Raw genomic sequence first — 13,145 nt, 5'->3', positions numbered from 1 at the left:
CTTTAAATACTCAGAATTTGCATGGTGGATACAAGCACATGTTATCATGGTATGATCAGTGTTGGAAGATACTTCACTTACTTACAAAGAGAACTGCCACTTTGTAACATCTTGAATTTTTTTTCACATTTGTGCACAAATTATGCAAGGACAGTTTCCATCGCCAGTCACACGTCCTCCTGGATACCTTTTCTCTCTTAATGTAAAACTATAAGTGTACATGAGCTTGCCTGATATCTGGGCAGGTTAATCCATTGAGTACTTGTGCAGTATGGACCAGGAATGCCCAGGTTTTGTGCTGAGTTAACTGTTTTCAACTAGGATGCCAGTTGAACCTCTACAATTAGCCCAAGTATTCCAGGTTAGACCTTGGAAAATTAACCAGGGTATTTTTGTTGCTCATGATCATTATCCAGTGACACTTGGAAGTGCGGATAGTGGGTAACAACAGGATCAGATTTAGCTGTGTTGGTCCCTGTAGTCAAATAGCCTGTCAACATTCACTATCAAGGTTGCAAAATTAAAGAAGCATAAATTAGAAATCTACAGTGCACGTCAGAAGTTACTCAGCAACAACCAAAGTGCCTTGTAAAACACAAACTTGAAGCCAAGATGATGCAATTTGGCTGGACTCTGCATTGCAGCTGTTCCAGGCACTCAGCCAACCTGAAAACAACCCAGAGCGCTGACAACATCCCTATAAACAACAATGCTACTTTAGAATGTAAAACTTTTTCACATATAATTAACAAGCACAAGTGGGCTTTGATATTGTTCTGTAATCTAATTTATTCTCAATATGCCAAGGCTGTCCACGGGACATCAAAAATCTTTCAGTGCCCTGTAATTAATACTTAAGTTGTGACTCTCCAATGGCAAAGTGGGTTTACATCGTGAGTAGCTGAGCCATCCCGACCAGCAAGGTCTCTGGATTGATTCGGTCTGTACTGATTTCAGTGACCTTGACTGAGGCAATTGGTGTGCTACAATTGACCTTGGTGCCCTGGGTTAAGGATCGGAAATTTGGTCAGGGTTCTCACTCCTGATTGCTCTTCCTGTTGGAAGTGTGTGCATTGATAGTGGGTGAGGACTGGATCAAGTTCAACTGAGGTCCCACCCACCCACTCTCATGACTTCTGACACTGCCAAGGCTCACACATGAATAATACCTCCAGTATTAAGTGGAGAAACCGTACTCCCAGTAAAGACTCAACACTCAGGTGATATGGGACATGGATACATTTTGTAGCAGTACAATATATACAGCACAAAATTCGTTTATTAACTATTACAGACAGACAATCAGAAATCTCAAAGAAGGAATGAATTCTGTTGTGCTTTTTCTGGATGAAAATCAGATTATACATGTATCTGACCATGCATTCCATCGGCGAGACACAATTTATCTTGCATAATAATTGAGCGTACTTTGCAGTTTCCCAGCTACAGTTCTGCAGATGAACTTTAACTAGGCAATGGACAGCTGATACAGTAGGTAAATCCACTCTAAATGGAGTCAGTTACACTTGAAGGAACTGTGTCCTTGTGTTCCAAGAATACATCGTCACAACAGCAATGGTGCTGTAACTATATTTGTATTCCCTGCAGAACCAGTCAACAAATTAACCGTGAGTGTATTTTCAGCCAGCTGCCCTGTAACTGGTGTGAAATTGAGACATATCCCATTACCTCTGAAATTTGATTTGTCAGTCAAAACTAGAAAACATCACATGATTAAATGTGGTTCTGTATATTAATAATTTGTTGATTTAAACACAAATCATATATGGTATCTGGACATATGCTGACAGCAGTACAAGTAGAAATATAAGGTAGTCATTCCACTGATGTTATACTGAGGATTAAAAGCCATGCATGAATTCTTTGCTTTAAGGATTTTGAAAAAAGTTACTTGGGCATATCCACAACCCAAATAATTCTCCTTGTCAGGTAAAATAATCAACACAATGGGGTGGGTGACTGACCTTATTTTCAATATTTTTTTCCTTGCTAATTTCTTCCATTCTCTGTCTCCTGAAGGCTATGATGCCTTGCAGGGATATAGTTCAATAGGTACTGGGTATCCTGCAGTAACTTTCCTTAATAGCTGTTATTTATGCGTGAGCCTTGCCAGTGAGTGTAAACAGGCTATTCAACTGCAGTCAGGCATCACAGCTGAGTCACATCCTGTCACTAATTGCTGTTCATATACACACTTCCCACAGGAATCTGCGGAAAGCGATCAGGAGCAGGAGACTTGATTAATTTCTTTATCTTAACTCAAAGGGATAGGTGACAATGCTGTCAACTCTAATACTACATTGGCTGAGATCAGCAAACTCACCACAGTCCACGGGTTGCAGCAGTAACTATTGTTCAGATAATTACTAGATAAATTCAGTGAATCATTGGAGACGCCATTTTGTGTCAGTCTTGATGGTGGTTGTAATGATCAGTAACATGTCATTCTAGAATGGTACACTAGGTGGAGCTGTATGTCTAGCTGTATGTTTAAGAGTGGGACTACCCATGATGCACTAGGCTACCCACAAGGCAGTAGTCAAGATGGATGATGTACAATAGAGAACATGGCTGAATAAATGACTAAGCTCTAAGCTAGCTGTTCATAATGAAAACAACTAGTTATTAATGAACATAACAATGGTGATCTGCCAGTTTAGAATGCCTATGCTTACGATACCCTGTTGCTCTGCCGTGGTACACTTGTAATGCTCTGGCAATCTGGGCAAGGCATATTTCTGATTCCCCAGTGATTTGGTATGATTATAATTCTGTTTCCCTACAGGCTGGTCTGCTTGCAATTCCCTGGCAGTGTAGCCTGGGTACTCTTCCAGTTCGCTTGTGGAGATGTGCATCTGATAGTGTTGTACAGTTATCTATTTAGTTTCCCTGCCATTTTTGTCAGGGGATTTGTCCGACTCCCTAGTATCTAATAGTCTTGATAATGAATCCAATATACAGTTTCCAAAGGTATGTTGTCATCAGCCATCAAGAGGCACAGTCCAAGCTTCCTTAAGTCCCCAAAAGTGGATCATTTTATTTCTGTGTAGCAAATCTGTCTGACGGTTTATCTGCAACTCAGTTCTAATTTATTGCAATTTCACATCTTCTCTAAATTTGGTGATGGCAACATTTTACCAATAATTGTAAATAAGAAATGTGCTGCCTGGAAGGTATTTTGTTCTTGGTGAATTGTAGCTTTCTGTTGATGAGCTCTGTCATCTGTTAAGTGTGAGGGTCGTGCAGGGTGAGCATTGCAAGACAGTCTTTGAGTGACTGAGGAAGCACTTGTCATTCACAGCAAAGGACAGTGGATTAAGTTCAATTTGTGGAACTGTTGCTTGTGCCACCTGCAACAAAGGCTTATTCATGCATTCCATTACCACCTGAGAGGAGGAAATAGCCTTTAGGCACAGGCTGGTGTTTGTAGCAAGGAAGCTACAGCAGAAAAGAACACAAGCCACAAATCTGGGGCAGCTGTTAAGAACTATATTTCTGCCCAACTATAACTAACAATATTCGAATTGTTTATTCCAAGACTGCTGATTGAGAAATATTCTGGCCATTTTCCTGGCTCTATATTTGCAAATCATCTAGTTTTGAATTTGTTGTTTGAAAGAAAAGACAATTTCACATGGTTTGAATTTGTTGTTTGAAAGAAAAGACAATTTCACGTACAGAGTTCATGTAGCAGCTCAAAATCTCTGATTTCGCTTTTTGTGAGTATGCGCTTAGTCTCTGCTTGCCCGAACAGCATAGCTGAACTTACATTGTGGTAGAAAGCTGCATCCCAACCTGTTATGGCACAGCTCATTCTGTGTTCCTGTCAGTTTTTTGCTAATTTCACTTCCATTGATCGATATTGCAGTCTGGTTAAAAAATTAACTGTAGTGCATCCCATTGAAGTAAATGGAACCAGGAGATGGGAAGTGAGATAGAGCCAATCTTCGGGTGTTTACTGATGACTGCTGAAACTCTTTCTAATTCTTCCGTTTTTATTTTACAGTGAGGTTTTAATTTTTAGTGTGATTTTGACTTAACTTTTATAATTTAGCATAAGATCCTTTAGATAATCCATTTAAAAATAAAACATTTTTCCCCACCTTTCTCCAAGGAGCTGACGCTTGCTGAAGTACAGCTCTTGTGGCACTGGCAGCACTCTGGTACCTCATCCAAGTGGCCTTTCTTCCTGTGGGAGCCTTGACAGTGAGTGTCAGTAGGCTGTTTGACCATTGGAAGTATCATACTGTCCTGTCCACTTGCACTGCCCAACAAGAGTCACTGGAAAGTGATCAGAAGTGGGAACTCTGGCTGATTATTCCCTTCCCCAATCTGGGAGCAACTGTAGTGCCACTGGCTGAGATCAGCTATTCCACCTAAGACATGGAACCAAATTTGGGAACTTTCTGATACGTATGGCCCAGTATCACACCAGGTGGTTCACCTCCCAAACAGCCAGTGAGGAAGTTCAGTACGTATATGAATGTATTAAAAATAAGCAAATATGTCCCTCCCTACCTTTTCCATTAAAAACAACTCCAAATGCAAATAATTTTGTTATTCTAATTAAGAGTCTGTACTAAGTTAAGTGAGAATGCTGTTTGTGGAATCTCATTAAGTGCAAAATGGCTGCCACATTTGCCATCTTAACAGACATTCCATCTCAAAGCAACTCAGCATATGTGAAGAGATAACATGCTTTCTAAATGTGTCTTTTTTCCACCTGATTTTTCAGTTTTCAGCATTTTCTTTTCAGTGAATTGGTAAAAATGACAGTGATGCAAGCCATCTCAGCATGTGTATAACTGCATGGGACACTGATAACAACTGTACAGGCCCCATAATAAATATAATCAAAAAACAAATTAAAAATTCCCATTAAGAAACCGCTCAAATAAAGAGATTTTGATAAATGGTTGCGTAACATTTCAAAGGTATCAGGGCTATTGTTAGAGAAATTTTGTAGCATAATTAACCTTGCAATGCAAAAGAACTGGAAGGTACACTTTTTAATTTATTTCACTGCTTCCTATTGTGAGTATTTGATTCTGTGGTAATCTACTGGTTATTTGTTTCCCTTGGGGGGAGTTAGCTGTCTGTCTAATGTGTCCATTTCCTCGATGGGAAGGCTTTCTCCACCGACCAGTCGCTCATTATCAGAGATTCTTTCTCCCAGACTTCTGATTTTGATTTGGACCATTCATCCCCCATTTCAGGTCCGTCACCGGTTATAACAGAAATAGTGCAGTCTCACGATAGATTGGTGATGGACCAATGTGAGTTTTTTTCCTGATATCAAGCTTGTGTTTAGTGCCAATCTGGTTAAGTGAAATTATTTTTGTAATTCACAGGTTTTAAGCATAGCATTTCTTTCTGGAATGATGTGTACCTTTTCATGTTGCTTTGAATCAGTATTCTATGTTAAGGGTTCCATTGCAATTTAGTGAGTAGCACAATGAAATTAATATTATCACATGAAATAAACAAGAAAATATTATTCCATGAAATTAAAATGCAACCGCATGGGTAGGAAAGACTGTTGTTAGTATCAGTTACAGACTCGATAATCAAATGGCCACACAAGATGTTGTAATTGTATTCTCATGGGCTTCAGTTAATGGGCTAAAAAGCTTATTTTGGCCTGAAAGATGATTTACTGCCAAGGTGAGCAGGTCATGCAAGCCTGACCCTTGGAACTTGATAAGCCCAAGCTCAATTTGTAAGTGTCATTGACATTGTTGCTAGCAAACACTTCACTTACTGAGGGCATGTTAGAGAGTTGCAGGAATAGATGATGCAAAGCACAGTTGTCACATGCTATACTTAAGCAAAAATACAGTAGATGCCATGTATTCAACATAGGCACTCTTTTAATAGAGCCCTTTAGTTGAAAGATATATTTGTAATATTGTACTGCCTCAGTTGGGTGCATTATCAGTATATTTTTACTCCAAAAATAGTCACAATGCAACAGCACCCCCACAGAATATGTTCATTAACATTTGCTGAATTAAATAATCTCGCAATGCTGCATTTCAGAAGGAAACATTGCAGGGCCACAAAAGACTCTGATTCATTAATAGTAATCCTTTTTGTATGGTTAAGGTTTATTAACTCTGAGGTCAAATCTTTTTGGAAGATGCATCTTAAAGCTGTCTAAGCACTTTCAAACATTGTGTATTCAATAAATATTAATGAACCACAAAGTGCAGGTGAATTTTTTTTTGGTCAGCAGTGAAGTCACATTTTCCATTATCTCTCAATGGCGGGTCACGCGTCGGTCTCCCCAACCTGCTGGAATATAACAGTAGCTTTAAATCTATTCAGCTGCCCTCATGTTTTTCTCTTTCTTAGGAAATCTAATTGAACTGAGGCCAGGTCATCTATCCTCACAAATTAATTTTCTTCTTTCAAATTTTTTCTCTCCCTTCCTCTCACCCTGAAGTACTATTCCATGAGCACCAACAAGGGACCTTGCCCAACTGACCATTTTCATATTTTAGGCTAGATCGTGAGTGTTTGTAGGCTATTCAACTGCAGGGGCATGACAGCCAAGCACTATTCTGTCCTCTGCCAATCGCTTGTACATTTTCCAGCAGGGGTCACTAGACAATGATCAGCAGCAGAAATATTAGAGAGAATTTTAACCCACCCCAGCTGCCCAGCAGGAATGAGGCCGGGGGTCCTTTAAAATGGAGCATCCAGTCATGTTCTCACTGGCCACCATTTCAACTGCTCACTGTAGTTAGGTGGCTGAGGTGCCCACTGGAAGCAAGTGGGAGCATCATGGATTTATGCAAATTGGGGTCCCGTTATGTCATTGGGATTCCAAATGCATATTAACCTGGGCCTGAGCGGAGAAGCCGCCGTGGCCAGGTGGAGGCAGGTCGGCAGCTATCCCGGAGAATGAAGAGACCCTCCAAGGTAAGTGGAAAAATTCCCTTTTGTGAGGTCAGGAGGAGCAGGAGAACTCCTCTGGGCCCCACAAGGAAGGTCGCAGCCTCCCCTGGGCTGAAATCCCCCTTCCCTCCAGAAACCCTATCCCCACGACTTACCTGTTTCCCAATGAGCCTTCCTTTGATGTCGGCCAACGGCCTCCAAATTCCTAAAGTGCCGCTCCTGTTTGCCGGCCTGCTGTCGCTTTCCTCCATTTTGAGTGAGTAGCTAGACCAGTGGCGTGCAGATGAGGCCCGGCCATTAAAATATGGCAGGCCTCAAATTTATCTCTGTAAATGCGTATTCTACTCGCCCCGCCCAACTGAATCCCACTGCAGGTTAAAAAAAATTCTCCCCCATCCCACCCCCTGCCCCGCCACCGCCTTCTTGGAGGTCTTTGAACTTCATCCCTGCTGACATGAGCTATCTGACTCAACACAGACCAGGGATCCTACCAGTTTATATGCCTCAGTATCATAGGGGCTAGTACATTTATTCACTGAACCATCAGGCGAATTAGAATTTATATTCTGTTTACAGAAAATGATCTCCACAATGTATATTCACTGAGTTTATAAATGTTTCAGACTGAATGCACATCAAGCATTTAGGGCTGGATTTTCATTCAGAAGTCGGAAAGGAGGCGGGACTACAACTTTCGGGGTTGTAGTCCCGCCTCCATCGAGATGCGGCCAATCCACGTGATTTTAACTTGATTGACCTTGTTGAGCCTGCCCAGCGGGCTCAGCAGGCCAATTAAGGGCCACCCGGCAACAGGTGACGTCACAGAGTGAAATTTCATCTGTCAAGACGTGTTGACAGATTAAATATCAGCGTTTCACAGCTGTTTGAAGCTGTCAAACACTGACAGTCTTACTTCTAACATGAGTCCTTCTACGCAGACTCAGTTAGAAATCTCACCGGCACTGAAAGCTGCAGGCTGTCACTTTTGACAGATCGCAGCCATTCTGCTTTCTGTGCCGGCTGAATGATGGACTCCCAAAACCTAGAGGAAGGAAGGCTGTAAAGGTAAGTACAGGTAATTTAAACTTCTTTACACACTTTAGACACACCAAATACACTTACCTTTGCACTCATGCACACATCACTCACCTGAACACCGACATCTCGACCCCTCCAAGTCCTTCAACCCGACGGCCCGACTCCTAACTTGCCGTGGTTTGGAGCCGTCGGGAATCTCACACGACAACCTTCAAAATAGGGATTAGGCTAAAAACTGCCTGTTAACTACCTGTTAACAGGCAGTTAATTGGCACTAATCCCTTCCTGCCTCAGGTCGGCGGGTCCCAGTGCGGGGCGGGCACCCGCCTCCTTTGAAACTTACATGGAGGCGGGTTTTGGGCGGGATGGTGTCAGGACCCCCGAATTCGGGAATTTAACCCCCCCCCGCACGCCTCCAATCCCGACTCCACGGCACACTGAAAATCGACCCCTTAAAGTCATGAACTGCAGGTTACCAATTTTTGAATGAATTATTCAACCAGTCAGATTAAGCAAAAGTATTGTCATGTATTTAGGTCATTTTGGAACTGAAATAGTTACTTAATTCAAGGTCTGCATTACTTGAGCTAATTTATTCTCTACTCGGTCATTTGCAGATAAGAGTAAGATTTACAAAGCTGAAGAATATTTTTTTGATTCAATTAGTTCTACTCATTGCAATGTAAGATCTAATTAAGATCAGACCACTGAAGAACAAATGTTTTACTCAATCATTTGAGTATCTGTTAATTTACAGCTTTTTGTACCATTGTGTGAATCTGAACCTAATAGCTACAGATCAGTTGTTTAACTGATCAGCTAAGATTAGCGGGAAAAGAACAATAATTACAAAATGCTGTTTAGCTAATGTCTTAGGTTAATTGAATTCTTTATTGGGTATAATATTCCTGCTGGAAGCAACAAGATGACTAGCATTGGCGATGTGATCTTACTTTGGCACAGTATCAATGAAAACAGGAATTCCCCTCTTAGTAGAAAACTACCACTGGGGCTCAAGGTAGGGGAGAATGATCACAGTCACAAGCCATCTAGTTTTCCCTTTTAATTAGAAGCTGGGAGTTTAGCAAGATCACAAGATATCTTATGGCTGAGAAAAATCATTCGGTCCATCTTAATTCATTTGTCCAGAACAACCCTACACTTCTGCCATTGCTGTATCTGGTTGTTTCTTAAATGATTCCAGGGTTTTCATCTCCGTCAATCACTCTGTTCAGAAGTCCATTCCAAGTGATGATCCCTATCTGTATTAAGAAGAACCTCCTGATATCAGTCTGAAAGTTACATTTTACTCATTGGACCTGTGTTCCCTTTTCCTGTTCCACAATTTAAATTAAAGTAGTATTCTAGTTTAACCTTTTCCAATCCATTTATTATCTTATATATGCCTCCTTTACAGGCTGAAAAGCCCAAGTCACAAAGTATAATGGATTCTGATCAGTCCATGGGGGATGAGATGTCAGTACATAGATCTAGCAAACATATACTTGCCTACAGAAGAGCTAGTCACCGTGATCTACACCAGAAAATGTGGTGGGCTGGCCGTAGCCTATCATAGAATGGTTACAGCACAGAAGGAGGCCATTCGGCCCGTCAAGCCCGTGCCGGCTCACTGCAAGAGCACTTCAGCTAGTCCCACTCCCCTGCCCTTTCCCCGTAGCCCTGCAATTTCTTTTTTCTTCAGGTACTTATCCAATTCCCTTTTGAAAGCCATGATTGAATCTGCCTCCACCACCCTTTCAGGCAGTGCATTCCAGATCCTAACCACTTGCTGCGTAAAAAAGTTTTTCCTCATGTTGCCTTTGGTTCTTCAGCCAATCACCTTAAATCTGTGTCCTCTGGTTCTCAACCCTTCCGCCAATGGGAACAGTTTCTCTCTATCTACTCTGTCTAGACCCCTCATGATTTTGAACTCCTCTATCAAATCTCCTCTCAACCTTCTCTGCTCTAAGGAGAACAGCCCCAGCTTCTCCAGTCTATCCATGTAACTGAAATCCCTCATCCCTGGAACCATTCTTGTAAATCTTTTCTGCACCCTCTCTAAGGCCTTCACATCCTTTCTAAAGTGCGGTGCCCAGAATTGGACACACTACTCCAGTTGAGACCAAACCAGTGTTTTATAAAGGTTCATCATAACTTCCTTGCTTTTGTACTCTAATTACCCACTATTTTCCCACATTACAACAGTGACTTCACTTCAAAAAGTACTTCATTGGCTGTAAAGCGCTTTGAGACGTCCAGTGGTCATGAAAGGCACTATATAAATGCAAGTCTTTCTTTCTTTCTTCTTCCTTTCTATGCCTCTATTTATGAAGCCCAGGATCCCGTATGCTTTTTTAACCGCTTTCTCAACCTGTCCTGCCACCTTCAACAATTTGTGCACATATACCCCCAGGTCTCTCTCTTGCACCCCCTTTAGAATTGTACCCTTTAGTTTGTATTGCCTCTCCTCGGTCTTCCTACTGAAATGTATCACTTCACACTTTTCTGCGTTAAACTTCATCTGCCACGTGTCTGCCCATTCCACCAGCCTGTCTATGTCCTCTTGAAGTCTATCAATATCCTTCTCACTGTTCACTATACTTCCAAGTTTTGGGTCATCTGTAAATTTTGAAATTGTGCCCTGTACACCCAAGTCAGTCATTAATATATATCAAGAAAAACAGTGGTCCTAGTACCGACCCCTGGCGAACACCACTGTATACCTTCCTCCAGTCCGAAAAATAACCGTTCACCACTGCTCCCTGTTTCCTGTCACTTAACCAATTCCGTATCCATGCTGCTACTGCCCCTTTTATTCCATTGGCTTCAACTTTGCCGGCAAGCCTATGATGTGGCATCTTATCAAATGCCTTTTGGAAGTCCATGTACACCACATCAACTGCATTGCCCTCATCAACCCTCTCTGTTACCTCATCAAAAAGTCAATCAAGTTAGTTAAACACGATTTGCCATTAACAAATCAGTGCTGGCTTTCCTTAATTTTAAATTTTGTCCCTGATTATCGTTTCTAAAAGCTTCCCCACTACCGAGGTTAAACTGACTGGCCTGTAGTTGCTGTGTTTATTCTTGCACCCTTTTTTGAACAAGGGTGTAACATTTGCAATTCTCCAGTCCTCTGGCACCACCCCCATATCCAAGGAGGATTGGAAGATTATGGCCAGTATCTCTGCAAATTCCACCTTAACTTCCCTCAGCATCCTAGGATGCATCCCATCCGGTTCTGGTGACTTACCTACTTTAAGAACAGCCAGCCTTTCTAGTACCTTGTTTTTTTCCATTTTTATCTCATCCAGTATCTCAACTACCTCCTCTTTCACTATGACTTTGGCAGCGTCTTCTTCCTTGGTAAAGACAGATGCAAAGTACTCATTTATTACCTCAGCCATGCCCTCTGCCTCCATGTGTAGGTCTCCTTTTTGGTCCCTAATCAGCCACACCCCTCCTCTTACTACCCGTTTACTATTTATATGCCTTTAGAAGACTTTTGGATTCCCCTTTATATAAGCTTCCAATCTATTCTCATACTCTCTCTTTGCCCCTCTTATTTTCTTTCTCACTTTCCCTCTGAACTTTCTATATTCAGCCTGGTTCTCACTTGTATTCTCAACCTGACATCTGTCATACAACCCCTTTTTCTGCTTCATCTTACTCTCTATCTCTTTCGTCATCTAGGGAGCCCTGACTTTGGTTGCCCTACCTTTTCTCCTCATGGGAATGTACCTGAACCATCTCTTCTTTAAGGGCAGCCCATTGTTCAATTACAGTTTTGCCTGCCAATCTTTGATTCCAATTTACCCAGGCCAGATCTGTTCTAACCCATTGAAATTGGCCTTCCTCCAATTCAGTATTTTTACTCTAGTTTGCTCCCTGTCCTTTTCCATAGCTAATCTAAACCTTATGATACTATGATCACTGTTCCCTAAATGTTCCCCTACTGACACTTGCTCCACTTGACCCACCTCATTCCCCAGAACCAGATCCAACAATGCCTCCTTCCTCATTGGACTGGAAATGTACTGATCAAGAAAGTTCTCCTGAACACACTTCAGAAATTCTTCCCCCTCTATGCTCTTTACACTATTACTATCCAAGTCTATATCAGGATAGTTGAAGTCCCCCATTATCACTACTCTATAGTTCTTGCAAATTTCCCTGCAAATTTGCTCCTCCATATCCTTCCCACTAGTTGGTGGAAAATAGAATACATCTACTTTTTTTTAACTCTAACCAAATAGATTCTGTCCTTGATGCCTCCAGGACATCCTCCCTCTCCAGCACTGTACTATTCTCCTTAACCAATACTGCCATCCCACCTCCTCTCTTTCCTTCCCTATCTTTCCTATAAAGTCCAATAGTTTTGCATTTATGCAATTAATTTATTGACCATCATTTCAAAAGGAAAAAGCAAGAACTGCATCGTGGTGAAAAATTTTGATAGAGTGGATACAGAGAGAATGTTTCCACTTGTGGGGAAGAGCATAACTAGAGGCCATCAATATAAGATAGTTACCAAGAAATCCAATAGGGAATTCAGAAGAAACTTCTTTACCCAAAGAGTGGTGAGAATGTGGAACTCGCTATCACAGGGAGTGGTTGAAGCAAATAGTATAGATGCATTTAAGGGGAGGCTAGACAAGCATATGAGGGAAAAGAGAATAGAGGGTTATACTGATAGATTTAGATGAGGAAAGACGGGAGGAGGCTCGTGTGGAGCATAACCGCCGGTATGGACTGGTTGAGCCGAAAGGCCTGTTTCTGTGCTGTATATCCTATGTAATCCTATGTAGCAGATTTGAAGAAGTCCAATTCCCTGATGTCCAGTTGTCAGTACTCTATTTACCCAGGAAGAGTTAAGATTTTGTTACATGTAGTGTACAGATGAAATCTTTCCCTCCCTCCGTGCATTATGTGTAACTAGAAATCACAAGATAGGTTGGGATGAAGAAGCTTTGCAATCCAGTTAGTTTATTATTTTCAGAAAAACAACCCCAGCATCTTCCCATTACAGTATCTAGTTTTTTCTTGAACGGGTCCATTATTTCTGGCAACCCTTTCTAGCTATTGCTTATCTTCCGTATAAAGAAATCATTCTAGATATTTGTTCTCCACCATCCTGAACCTGTGCCCTCTTGATCTGCTGTCCTGGCATTTCTGAAAGTACTGTT

General features: G+C 41.5%; 1 protein-coding gene across 7 annotated transcripts in view; it reads left to right on the top strand.

Moving 5' to 3' along the window:
* Positions 1-13,145, top strand: part of sdk2b (sidekick cell adhesion molecule 2b) — a 1,061,066-nt gene that overhangs the window by 934,655 nt on the left and 113,266 nt on the right. The window lies entirely within an intron of this gene.

The sequence above is a fragment of the Somniosus microcephalus genome, chromosome 21 (genome assembly GCF_052327205.1).
Source record: "Somniosus microcephalus isolate GS21.2 chromosome 21, FLI_Smic_1.0, whole genome shotgun sequence".
Taxonomy (NCBI): Eukaryota; Metazoa; Chordata; class Chondrichthyes; order Squaliformes; family Somniosidae; genus Somniosus; species Somniosus microcephalus.
This window is presented reverse-complemented; position numbering and strand designations above follow the sequence as displayed.